Below are 13,601 nucleotides of genomic sequence, written 5' to 3'. Positions count from 1 at the left end.
AGGATTAAAAGCTGGTATCAGTTGTTCTCGCTCCATGTTCGACCATTCACAAAGTTTGGTCCCAGAAATTAAAATTGCTAAAAGGCATATTCCATGCAACTGATTTGATAAATTTCAGATTCTATTTAATGTATGCATGTGTTGGTATGTGCGTGAATAAAGAAAATCGAATCTGTATTTGCTTCCAGGAACTTGCACAAAAAAGTGCACTGCATTTAATAATCAAATACTATGCTAGCTTTATGCCCGCAAATTTAAGTCTCACTTCTCATTGCTGTAAAAAGTTTGAACACATTTACTAGCATGCTAACGGATTTGTTTAGACCTGTCCGACTCGGTCAAAAGCCTTGTTTTAAGCAAGTTAATGCGAAAGTAACTTTAGCTTGAAGGTTATGAAAGCCTGTTGTCAACTGAAAATTGGATCATAACAGTGAGACTGGCTTGTAACAGTAGTTTTGCATGTAGAAACAATTTTTTTTTTTAATTCACAATTGCAAATGAACGTAGCAATTTATATTGTCTCTGAACTATAATATAAATCATAATTATTTAATTTATGATTTATAAATAATATTAATTGAAATTTTAAATTTTTAAAAATATTCATATCTTTTCAATTATACCTCATTTGATATCATATATAAGAACATTGATAATATTAATTAAAATTGTAATGTATGGTTTTTTTTAAAAAATAATAATAAATGAAGTAGAGATATAATTAAAAAATAAAAAAATTATTTAATATTTTATATTTTGAACTAGATAAAATTTATAGAAGATGTCTTATGGTCAGGAGAGAGCATTTTTTTACCTCGTTTTAGTTGGTAGGCATTCTAACTCTTCACATACATTATGTTTGTTTATTTTTTGGTTAATTTAACTTGCAACACGTACATATAGTGAAGACATTCATATGTAAGGTAAATATTAAATACTAAATAAGGGAATATGGATGATATTTGAAGAGTGAAATTTAAAATGTAATTTAGGAAAAATAAAATGATGGGATAGAAGTAGAAAGGATGGAAAGACAATTTAAAATAAAGAAAGAAAGAAAATGGGATTTGGTGGGAAAGGGGGGAGGTGATGCGGTACACTGTTCCTGGGAGGAGGGGTTTTGACGCCCACACCCTAATTGCTTGGCACCCTGCATCCTGCAAACGCCACGTGTACTCCCCCTTCTTTTTTAATTTTTTTTTAAATCACGCCTTGTGTTATGCCCTCATGCTTTCAATATTATCCCTTCTTTCTTAAATTATAAGATATTTTTAAATAAAATTTTATATATTAATAAATTTCATTAAATACACTTAATAATCTCGTCTTTTTAAAATAAAAAAATAAACTTTTAAAAATGCCCATCATTTAACATATTAAAAAGAGTAGGGATGGAAATTAATTATAAAAAGAGAAGGGATAAATTTAAAATTGATGCATTTAATGAAACCTAAATATATCTAAAGTGTCTTATATTTTAAGATGGAGAAACTCCTTCAAAAGTGTCTTATAATTTGAAATAGAGGGAATAGTAAAAATCACACCTTGTGGTTAAGTTGATTAATAGATTTGGATTCATAGCAACTATAGACATTGAATGTTTATATCTAATTAAATCAAGTGTTTGGAGAATTACGCTGTAATCAAAACCAAAAACATTGAATCCAAATTTATTCAAATCTCTAAATAGCATCACATAGTAAATGTCCATCCTGTTGCACGCATAAAATTTATAACTTTCTTAAATAGTGCATACTTATATTAGTATTTTTATATGATTATGATACTTTGCATCTATCTTTTCTATTCACCACCATAAAAATATGATTTTAGGAGCGCCTTTATGAGAGCGCTTTTGTTAAAAAGTGCTCCTAAATTGAGAGGCAAAACTTACCAAAGTGAATTTTAGTTAAAAGCACTGCGTAATGCATAACATATAGGAGCACTTTACAAACAAGCACTCCTAAAGTATCATAAAAAATAAAAAAAATAATTTATACTTTCTTTTAGAAGTATTAAAAAAAAAGAGCACTCGTAAATTCATACGCCTTTATGAGCACTTATAAAAAAAGCGCTCCTAAAAGTTGATAAAAGAAAATAAAAAATTTATTAATCTTTAGGAACACTTATTTATAAAGCACTCCTAAGTATCTCTTTAGGAACGCTCATTTAATGAGCACTCCTAAAATTTTTAAAAAATTGTTTTTTCATTTCAATTTTTGTTAAAAATAGTTTCTATTTTAGATTTATAGCATCAGATGCGTCTCCCCACTCCCCACACGAAGTCGAAACTTTTGTCATTAAACTCTCCAGTCCCTACACCCGATCCTGTTGAGTTTTATACATAAAAAAAAAAGGTTTGTATTATTTGCTTAATTAAACAAATTGGTGTGCATTTACATGATTGTTTAATTGATATTTTAAGTTTGTATTTTGAATATGCTGTTTTGGATTGATATAAAATTTCTAAAAATTTTAAAATGCCCAATTTATAGGGGAGACTCTACCAAATTTTTGCCAGCAAATTAGAATTACATATATAATTTCATCCCCAAAGTGTTAGTAATTAAGTTAAGATTTGTTTATATCTTATTTGGATAATAACATCTTCTATTTTTTTATAGGTACCTAAACAAGTACAAGGTTGGGATTGTGGATATTATGTGATGAAGTTTATGAAAGAAATAGTCACATAATAAGAGTTGATCATTCTTGAGAATGTAAGCCAAGTGTTTTAAAATTAAATTAATATAATGTTAATTACTTATATGTTGCTTTTGTAACACCCTCAAAACTTACAGACCGATTTTTTACAAATTATTAATTCAACAAATCATTTTTTTTCATTGAACCCTTATCATACCCTTATCATGGTAGAAAAATTTCTACCATGATACATCCAAGACAATATACCACAGGTCTTAAAATATCTCAAAAAACAATTAGAACCATGAGGGACAGACATAATCTTCATGGTCATATGACTACTTTTTATAAAAAGGATTAGAGTTTACATGCTCCACAAAGAAGATATGTCCTAAGTTGGCACAAGATACATTGTATAATCCAAAATAAGAGGCAATGTAAAAGATGGTGTCTCATACACCATAATTACACCTCTGGTACTTTCTCGATCGGACTCGCTCCTGTAAAAATATTAACCACGGGGAATGAGACTTAAAAGTCCCAGTAACCAAAAATTAATATGTAATGATGCATGCGGATGTAACTAATCATGCGATTGCTAAGTGGGCACATAAAACATTTAACCGAACAATATTTTCAAACAAATCGAACAAGTATATAATTGCATGACTGCACCTTATATCCTCCTTTCACCCTGCTCGGACGCCAAATCACCCGGCCAAAGGTGAGTTGGACCAAGCGACACGCCACTCATTGGGTCCAATGAGGGCTTACCACGTGGTAATAATTAACCAAACAGAAATTTCCATTAACACCATACATTAAAATACCCTGACAAGTCATGCATCATTCAAATATCCAAACAGGAATATATCCGAACAATAATATCTCATCATGATAAAGAAAAATAAATTTTTAACCCACTTGGCAATAATTTCAAACAAGTATATATAGTATTTATTTTCAATAATTCATAATTTTTCCAAACAACAAAACAACACATAACCATTCACAAACACACCCATCACAACATATTAATAATGGTTACCTTGTGTCTTGAATAACAAGTTCCCCTTCACAACTCCTTTTTCACCACTATCTTTGTCAATATAATCTACATAATTATTTCACAATACTATATATTAATTTTACATTAAAATAAATAACTCTAATTTAAATAATTAGAAAGTCTTAGATCTATAATCCATATTAACACTAATTTAAGATTTATGCCTCATTTAACTTCCCAAATTCTTTTCTAAAATTCTCGTACCCTAATAAACTATTTTTTTTATCCTCAAATCACTTCTAGTATCACAATTTCATCCTTCTATATTCTAAAAATTTGTCTAAAAATAAATTAAATTTTAAAATTATCCTGAAGCCTCAAATCACCTTTCTATAACCTCAAAAATACCTATTCATACTTAAATAAATATTTAATAATCATAGGTTTATCCCTACATCTCAGATTCTACATAAATTCAACCATATAGATCTAGATTTTAACTCAAAAATTCTTAAACATGAATTTCAACCTCAATAAAATATTCTATAATATTTATTATATCCCTAAGAGTTTTAACCTATATTTTTAATCCATCATATCATCAGATTAACTATCCTATAGAAAAATCCTAATCAAAATATTTACTCTATCCTACAAAATAATCATATTACTAAAAAGCTAATATTATTTTAAAAAAATAACTATAAAATTAATTTTATAATTAAATAAATTTTTAAATGCTAATCTAAACAGGAAAATTAAAACATACTTGAAGAAAAAGAAAATAATCCCCCCTTACGAGAAAACGCCGAGCAACGTGAGAGGAAGAGAGAAAAATAATATAAAAATGGGATTGTGAGTCCCAAAATTATATTAAAAAAAAACTATAGGTTTGAATTTAATTATTCAAACCTTTGGGCCAAAAGTTGCAATTTTCTCTAAATTGCATCTTAGCCTCTCATGCTTCCTAATGCACACACCCCCTCCTTTTTATACATGAAGGCACCTCTTCTCTTCCCTCATCTAACCAATGTGGGACTTAGAAACAACAACCTTTCACCCCCCCTTTTTTTTGTTCCTTCTACTTTCTCTTTTTTTTTAACACACACATAAAAAAAATTATTTATGTATTATATCTTAACTAAATATTGCTTATGTTGTTTTAAATTTAAATTTTAAATTCATAATTAAATACCTAATCATAATATTATTTCTAAATAACCTCAAATAATATAAATTCCTATTATTATCATTTTTTTCCTCAAAACCTAAATTCCACAATTTCTTTATTATATAAAAATCAGGATGTTACAGCTTTCATTTTTCATGTAGTATTTTGCGAGAGCAAGAACTTCACATTTTACCATGGAGCAAATAGAAGATGTAGTTGAAGAGTGTTCAAAATATATAATTGGTTATTTGTGATGATAGATAACTTGGCTTTTAATGCTAGAAACACCAATAGTTTTTATTTGTTAGGCTAGGTAGAAATTAGACAAGTTAGGAAATTGAAGTAATTGTTTTATTTTTAAGTTCTTTCATTATATATAACCTTTTATATTCAATAATAATGTTTGTAAATTAATTTTTGATATTGAAATTAGTTATTTTAAACAAATAATATGAGGACATATTAAATTAATTCGATTGTAAAAAAATGTACACAAGGGAACATTCTATGGAAGAGCTCACTTGAAGATCCTATCATACGGGAGCACTCTACTAAAGGGCTCTCTAATAAGTTACCATTAAGGAGCGCTCTCGTATGATAACTTATGGGAGCGTTCTCTTTGAAGAGCACTACCCTAAGTTAATTTTACATATTAAAAGTGCTCCAGTATGTACCAGAGCACTGGTTACAAGAGCGCTCCCAAAGGCCTTAATAAAGAGCTTCTATAGAGTTATTTTATAGTAGTGATTACTTCTCTAGTCATATTTATAAATTACTTTCAATATATTTTACTAGTACCAAGAAAAACTTTAAAACTCATTAACTCTATCTTAAAATTTAATAAATTCTTAACTTTACTCCTATTAAATATACATACTTCATTAACATATTTTCTCTCCATAACATTCAATGGAGAGTAAAAGAAAAAATTTAATGACGTGATTTATAAATAGGATAAAAAAAATTCTTCTATCTTTTCCCTATAAATAAGACCAAAGGGAGTATGATTTTTTTTATTATGATATATTATTTATGAAAGGATTTGCATTATTATATTATTATTTTTCCATCATATGTTGCTCAATGTCATAGGAAATTGAGGAAAATTTTATACCAACAATAGGAAAGGAATTTGACAATGTAGAAGAAATATGAAAATTTTAGATAGTTTAAGGAAGTTCTAAATTTTAGGCTAAAAATGGGGTAGACATTCATTACATGATACAAATTTGATATAAATGTAAGAAATTTTGATGGATTCAGACTTATTATTTGTGATTTTAGTTGCAAAAAGATTCCTCAGACCCTTGATCCAAGGAACATTATAGATTTTACCACATGTATATAAGCACCCAATGCATACAGCTGCTCTAGGCATGGGATCCAAATCCTTGATTAAGAGTCTTTAAACACTACTACAAAATAGACTTTTCACGTCACATTTTTAAGCATTTTCACGTCACAATTGAAGGAAAAATCATATTGGGCGACTTAGAATAATGGCTTATCCACGTCGCAAATGCCTATGACATGGAATATCATAAACTATGTCCCCTTTAATAATAGGTGAGGTGGTTTCTACAAAATTCACGTCCCCCCTTATAGGTGATGGACGTAGTTTATAAAGAAACCACATCCCCTTCTAGTAAGAGAGACGTGATTTCTCATTGCTTTGTTCATAGATTGAGAAATCACATCCCTCTTGATATAAAGGGACGTGGTTTCTTAAGAATTCACGTCCCCTGTGGTATGGGGGACGTGGTTTCTCATCTAGATTCACAAATCACGTCCCTTTCTACCGATAGGGGGACGTGGTTTTTAAATTTTTTTATATATAATTTTCATTTATTATACAACTAAAATAGAATTTGTCAAAATATGTTATAGAAACAGCCAATTCATACAGTGAAAGTCTAATAAATAGCAATTTATTACAACCATTTATACACTATCACAACAAAATACACCAAATGCAATGAAAAACAAAATGATTGCACCTATAATTATATAATTATAAAATTATCTAAAATAATAAGTACATACTTTCATGGGCTCAAACAAAATTTAAGCATCATAATATCATATATATCATGTAAAACTAAAATTAATTGATCACATTCTTAGGTCAAAATAAAAATCACATTCTTGCGTGGAAACCTGTTCAAGAAAATAAAAAAACAAGGAAAAAAAAACCTGGAGAGAAGAGAAGAGGTCCTTAGTCGTGAGTGGCTGGGCTTCTTCGTCCACAGAGCTGCCGAGAGAGACAGAGGCAATGAGGAAGCTGGGAGATAAGAGATAGAGAGCGAGGGAGGGAGTTGAGAGATAAGAGATAGAGACAGGGAGAGCTGAGAGATGAGAGACAGAGACAGGGAGAGCTGAGAGAGAGAGAGAGAGTGAGGGAGGGAGCTAAGAAAAGAGAGACAGAGAAAAGAAATGAGGAAGCTGAGATGAGAGAGGGAATTATGAGGGAGGGAGCCGAGATGAAGACAGAGAAAAAAGATGAGGGAGCTGAGATAAAAGAGGGAGCTGCGAGGGAGGCAGAGATAGCACAGGGAGCTGATACACTAGTTTTGAAAAAAGAAAAAGTGAGTATGCACGGAGTTTAAAATTTCAACATATTATACGTCCTCTTTTTAGAAGGGGGATGTGAAGTTGAGAATCCACATCCCCCAAGGGAAAGGAGAAGGGGGAAGTGGATTTAAGAATCCAAGTCCCCTAGGGGGGAGGGGGACGTGGATTGTTTAGAATCCATGTCCCCTTCCCAGTTGGGGGACGTGGATTCTAAAGAATCCACTTCACCTAACTTACGGGAGATGTGAATTTTTAAATTTACTTTCCTCTCATATTTGTGTGACATTGATTTATTTTTTTAAGTCTCATTTCCAAAACAGGACGTGAATTAGGGTAATAGAAAAGCCTTTTTGTAGTAGTAAAAATTGCAAAATTTTCCAATCTTTACCCTTATTTGATAATGAATATCAATTAGGATATCTTATTAATTAAACTCATTAATTAAGGTTATTTTTAGGAAAATCTCATTAATTGTACCTTAAAATACCCAAAATGTCTTATATTTTTTAAAATCCAACTTGAAAAAAATGTCTTCTATTTTTCAAATGAAGGGAGTAGTAAATTATGGGTATCTAGCTAATTGTAAATTTTTATCTACAATTATGGTCTACAAGTTACATCAAACTACCTCATTAAAATTAAGAAAAGAAAACGTGGTTACGTTCGTATGAAACAAATAATAAATTTTAATTTAACTTATATATGTATAAACGAAAGATTTTTCATATTTTCATGACATTCGCTTTTCATTGTTTAATAAGTTTAAATAGAGATATTTTAAATAAATTTAATTAATATCTTATCTCTGTCTTTATCTTATAACTAGACAGTTTCTTGTGCGTTGTATGGGTTAGATTTAAAGAATTTAAAACAAATATCATGGATACTATTGATATTGATACATCTAAAATTGCTAAAATTTTAAAATTTCCTCTATTCAATCATTTTTATTTTTAAAATTACAGAGTTTGAAAAGGTCAATTTTTTTATGATTCCTTCATACATGATTAAGGTGTGAAAACTTCTGAATAAGTATCATTTCATTTAAAAAAATGATGTAGAAAATGTGAATTATATACTTTTTTAGTATTTGAAATATATACAACATAATTATATTTGTTATTTTGATTTCATGTTTATAGTGTATTGTTAGAAAAATTATCGCGCAAATGTTTTTCATTAAAATTGTATATAATTATATGTCTAATAACTTAAATATGAGTGAATTAATTTTTGTAAATTGCTAAGGTTTGATGTAAGAAAATTATAGGTAATAATATAGATATAGCCAAGTAATATTGATATGAACTCATCAACAATATGAAAAGGTTCTACAAATCAATATATTTTCATTTCATTTTGTAGTAGTGGAGTACAAGCTATAATTTTGTATCATCCAGTGCAAGTAACAACAAAGATACTGGCCAGGAGGTATAATAAACTTTCTTAAATATTTAAGTCTATTTCGTTGGCACTCCATCAGAACAAAACAAAATAGAATTTGAAGACTTAAAAATTGTAAGGCACCTCAAAGACTTTCCTCTGTCAACACTGAATAAGTGAAGCAACTAATATATCCCCAAGTAATAACATAAACTTCCATCCTTTAATATCGTGCTAATTCATGTCCCAAATTAATTGTACAAGATATACATATTTAATAATCAATGTAAGTAATGATTCTTCAAACTATTGCAACACTATATGAAAGGCTTAGTCTCATTTATTCAGTTAAAAAGATGCATTAATTGGTCTATTTGAACAATCAATTATTAAAGCACATCAAGAACTTACAGAATGACTGAAGTATTGGAATTTGGCTTTGTTCCAATTGTCGCCAAAAAAAAAAAAAAATCAATGGCAAGAGACTGCCTTAGACCAATAGTACTTGTAAAAGCCACGTGATCATGAAGATACTGAACTTCTAACTACAGTTAAAGGCACAATTATAATTTATCAGAGACGATATTATATCTCACTCAAAATTTGCTTCCCAATAATATAAAATAGTACCTTGCTTAAGCTGTAATAAGTTAGTTGTATTGAAGCTATGGTTTTCTCAGAACCAATTTTGAACCTCCACAAGAAACCTGACTGTTTTGTGATATAGAAATATTTTCACAAGAATCAATTACAAAACACATCAGAACCAATTGCATATGCATTCTAACATTCTATGTTTTTTTTCAAAACAAAATTGTTTAAACAAAGCAGAAAAATAATTACATTAATAGTCTAAATAAGGACGTTTGCGGAAGCATATCTGTTGAGATGGTGTCCAACGACTTACCATATAAAAGATTCATATTTTCTGGAAGTATACCCATGAACAGATTCACCTATGTGTAAACGAAAGATTTTTCATATTTCCATTACATTCGCTTTTCATTGTTTAATAAGTTTAAAGAGAGATGATTTTAAATAAATTTAATTAGTGTCTCATCTCTGTCTTTATCTTATAATAAGGACATGACTATGCGGGAATGCAGGACAACCGTACCATTTCATTAATTAAAGTTTAATTTTCAACGTTACAATTACATTATTATTATTATTATTATTATTATTATTTGATTGCACCATACAATTACATTATTGATGCGTTGATTAGCTCCTGGGAATCCAAACTTTCTCTGAATGAGAGGGTGGAATGGAAGGATACATAATCTGGGAGTGTGGATTTCCAAAGCTTTTTTTTTTTTTTCATTAGATAAAACTTTATTACTAGTAAAAAGAACATATAGTTGCAGGGGGAGAAGAAAGAAAGTGGATTTTTGCATATATACTTTCACTTTTTTAATGCAAGACCCAAAATGATATTCCTGCCTAAAAAATTATCTTCAAAACTTGAATCCCTTGATTTAAGAACAAAGCTGGCCAAAATGGGTTTGGTTACGGACACAGAATAATGTCTGGTTTGCCACCAGCCTCTCACGGTTTTTTTTTTTTGAAAAAGAAGAAGAAGAAAAGAGTGAGAAAACAAGCAGGAAGAACCAGAAGCAAAGAAAGACACGAAGGAAGGCAAAACCCAGAGAACAAGGGAGATTTGGTAATTGAAAAGCTCAAGTCCAAAAAATCTGTCCTCTAAAAGCATAGCTCACTAATAATAATAATTTGCAGCTATATATCTGCCCAGAGAATCCCTGTCCAACCGACCTCAACTTTATTCGTATTCTACTAAGCTTATAACTCCCTTGTTATTATTGCCAAACATCTGATTTTCTTTATATTCTGTCTCTCCAAGAACATGAATAAGCTCTGATTCCTCTTCCTAACTTGGTAACATTATTGAACGCTCTTAGTGCGCGGCATGAGTATCCACCCCGCTCATACTTGTAATTGTTCTCTTCATGTTCATTAATCATTCATAGCTCCAGCTCACTAACTGCTAAAATTCCACTGTTTAGATTCATTAGTGTAGAAATTAATATTTGCTCTCTTCTTCAGGTACGGTTTTTGGGTGGTTCTGTCCTCAGAAAAGACAAGACCAGAACTACATTTGCAAGTGAGATTAGGTATTTAGTTTTTACACCCTAATATAAACCAGATTTTCAGGGGCTGTGCCCTTAAACCCACTCGTGGGCACGACCAATTGGCGAGATTTTTATTGTTTCTTTTTTCTTTTAATGAAAAGCCAGCCTACTTAATTGTTTATGTAAATACAATATCATAGGTATGCATGCTGGACAGGTAAGATTGTAAATAAGTTATTGAGATATTCAGCAGAGCCGTGAAAAGAAATAATAATATTATGCATACGGGACATGGGTCACGACACTGTCCTTTAGATAGTTATATACATTATTAATTATTAATAAATTCTCTAAGTAATGCAGTCTGCTTGTGGGTTGGCTTCTTCTCAGTATATGGCTGAATTAATAAATACAATATAGATATTGGCATTCCTAGGCTTTCTTTGTCCGTTAATATTTTGTTTGTTTTCTGGGCAAGTGGTGTTGTTAGCTTTCAAGGTCAACAAGGAGACATAAAAGGCATAAATACGTTGACGTATATATATGTTTCTTTCAAATGATTAGAGTCTATAATTATAATTCCGCGAGTTATTACAATGCTCAAGGTATGACCAAGAAAATGTTCACCGGATTTTAGCAAAAATAAAATAACTCATTTGAATCGATCACTGTTCAGTTTTGTGTGTAATTGATCGTGCTGGATGACCGCTGCAATGTTTTGTGAAATCAGCAGTTTATGAATTTAGTTAACAATCTATTGAGTTGCTTAAAAAATGCTGCGCTTGCATATACATGCTTAAAAAACAAATGCAACGTGGGAAGCAAAAAAGGAATTTACGTATATATAAACTAAGATCTAAATTTAATAATTATATTTAATACAGGTATTGAGTGTCTATATTATCTAAGCTATTAAAATTTATATTGACAGTTTTAAATTTATATTCTACTTGATATTAATGAATAAGTAAATTCATTTGAATCATTGATATAGATTTCAATGCTCACATAATGCAAGAATTTAGTGCCTACAATTACTGAATCCAAAACTATAAAAACTATAGGTTTATGGTTCAAATGCTATAACAAGCATTTCATTTTTCTTGTTCGATCACTGTAGTTTCAATTTCATCCTAGAGTTTATTCCGTTTTCTTTTGCTTTTTCTTTTTTTGGTTCATCAAAACCTAAGTCTGAGATTTCCTCAATGATTTGGAAAATGGTCAATATTATTTCCTCTCCTCGTTGTGCTAACTTCACCAACGGATCTATCCTAGGCGGCCAATAGTTGAATGAATGTTTTCTGAATTTTTAATGGCTTCACGGTAGTCCCTTATATGTTTTTTAAAATTCAAAGATATTGATTAAATTTAAACATCTTCCTTTTTTTTTTTTACACTGTGACTCTCTAACTAAAAGGTTCGATTCTATGGCGTCCTTGTCTCTGCAATCTGAAAGCATTAAACATTATCAAACATTTTTCACCCAAAAAAAAAAACATTTTTAAACATTTGTTTACTTAATTCAGCCACAAAGGGATCCGCTACTATAGTATAATAGAAAAGGACACTTTTATGACAAACAAGAAATATGTGTGGGGCGCTGTGTGTGTTATGAATTGGAATATACTTTTTTTAATTTTTTTTGTAAGTCACTTTTAATATATTTAATTAAAATTAAAAAAATTTAAATCTCGTTAACTTTCTCTTAAAATTTAATAAATTTTTATCTCTATCCTCTAACAAGGATAAAAAAATTATTTTTAATAAATTTTTATAATATTTTATAAGGATAAAAATGTAAAGATAAATATAAACAAATAGTAAAGTGCTGTATAAATAAAATTAAAATTAATTTTTTTATTGTATAAATAGTATTAGACAAGTAGTAAAGTTCAAACATGAAAATAGAAATAATTGAGAATATAGTATATATGTGTGCAATGAAAACTCACCATTCAACTAACAATAATTGGAACAGATATAGAGCATAGGAAGGGAAGGACACGAGCTCATGAAACATGAAAATAACTAAAATGTGGAGGATGGATGCTCTGAATCGAAAAGGAATATAAAAAAGGAAATGGGAAGAAACATGCCACTTTTGAAGGGTTTGAAGGGATATGAAAATGGAGTGAATGCAGCCGATAACTTTGACCCTTCGACCACAACACAACTTGCCTATGAATGCCTTCTAAGGCTCCTACCCTTTCCTAATTAATTTACTGCGCAGCAGGCATCAACCATCCTGTCTCTCAATTAATGTCTTTGTCCCACCTTCATTTGCCTCCTTAATTTAATCCAACCACCCTCAATTATCTTCTGCTGCTCTATTAACTTTCCAAAAACAAAGGAATTTGCCAGTTGGGGACTGCAGATTCATTGTTCTCTCGCAGTACACAGCCACTTTTAATCACTTCACAATAATTAAAATAATAATTAAAAGCAGTTTATGTAATTAAAATAATAAAAATTGTCACTACTTTTTAGGACTATCCTCCAATTAAAAATCAATATATCTTAATTGCTTTTAATTTATTTCTTATACAGTCTCCCTACAATACAATTACTAAGTTCATTAGTGAAAAAAGAATTTAATGCAATTGACATTTTGCAAGTGTTTTGCATTTAGAACCAACACCAACGAGTAGAAAATGTCCACCTAGTAAAAAAAAAATAAAGGAAAATATCCTGTATTAAAGGGGGGGATTATCCTTGTTCCTTTTGTTTTCGT

The sequence above is a fragment of the Prosopis cineraria genome, unplaced genomic scaffold (genome assembly GCF_029017545.1).
Source record: "Prosopis cineraria cultivar Desert tree isolate PC_DT_omini unplaced genomic scaffold, ASM2901754v1 PC2, whole genome shotgun sequence".
Classification (NCBI taxonomy): Eukaryota; Viridiplantae; Streptophyta; class Magnoliopsida; order Fabales; family Fabaceae; genus Prosopis; species Prosopis cineraria.
The sequence above is the reverse complement of the archived record's forward strand: the minus strand, read 5'-3'. Positions refer to the sequence as shown.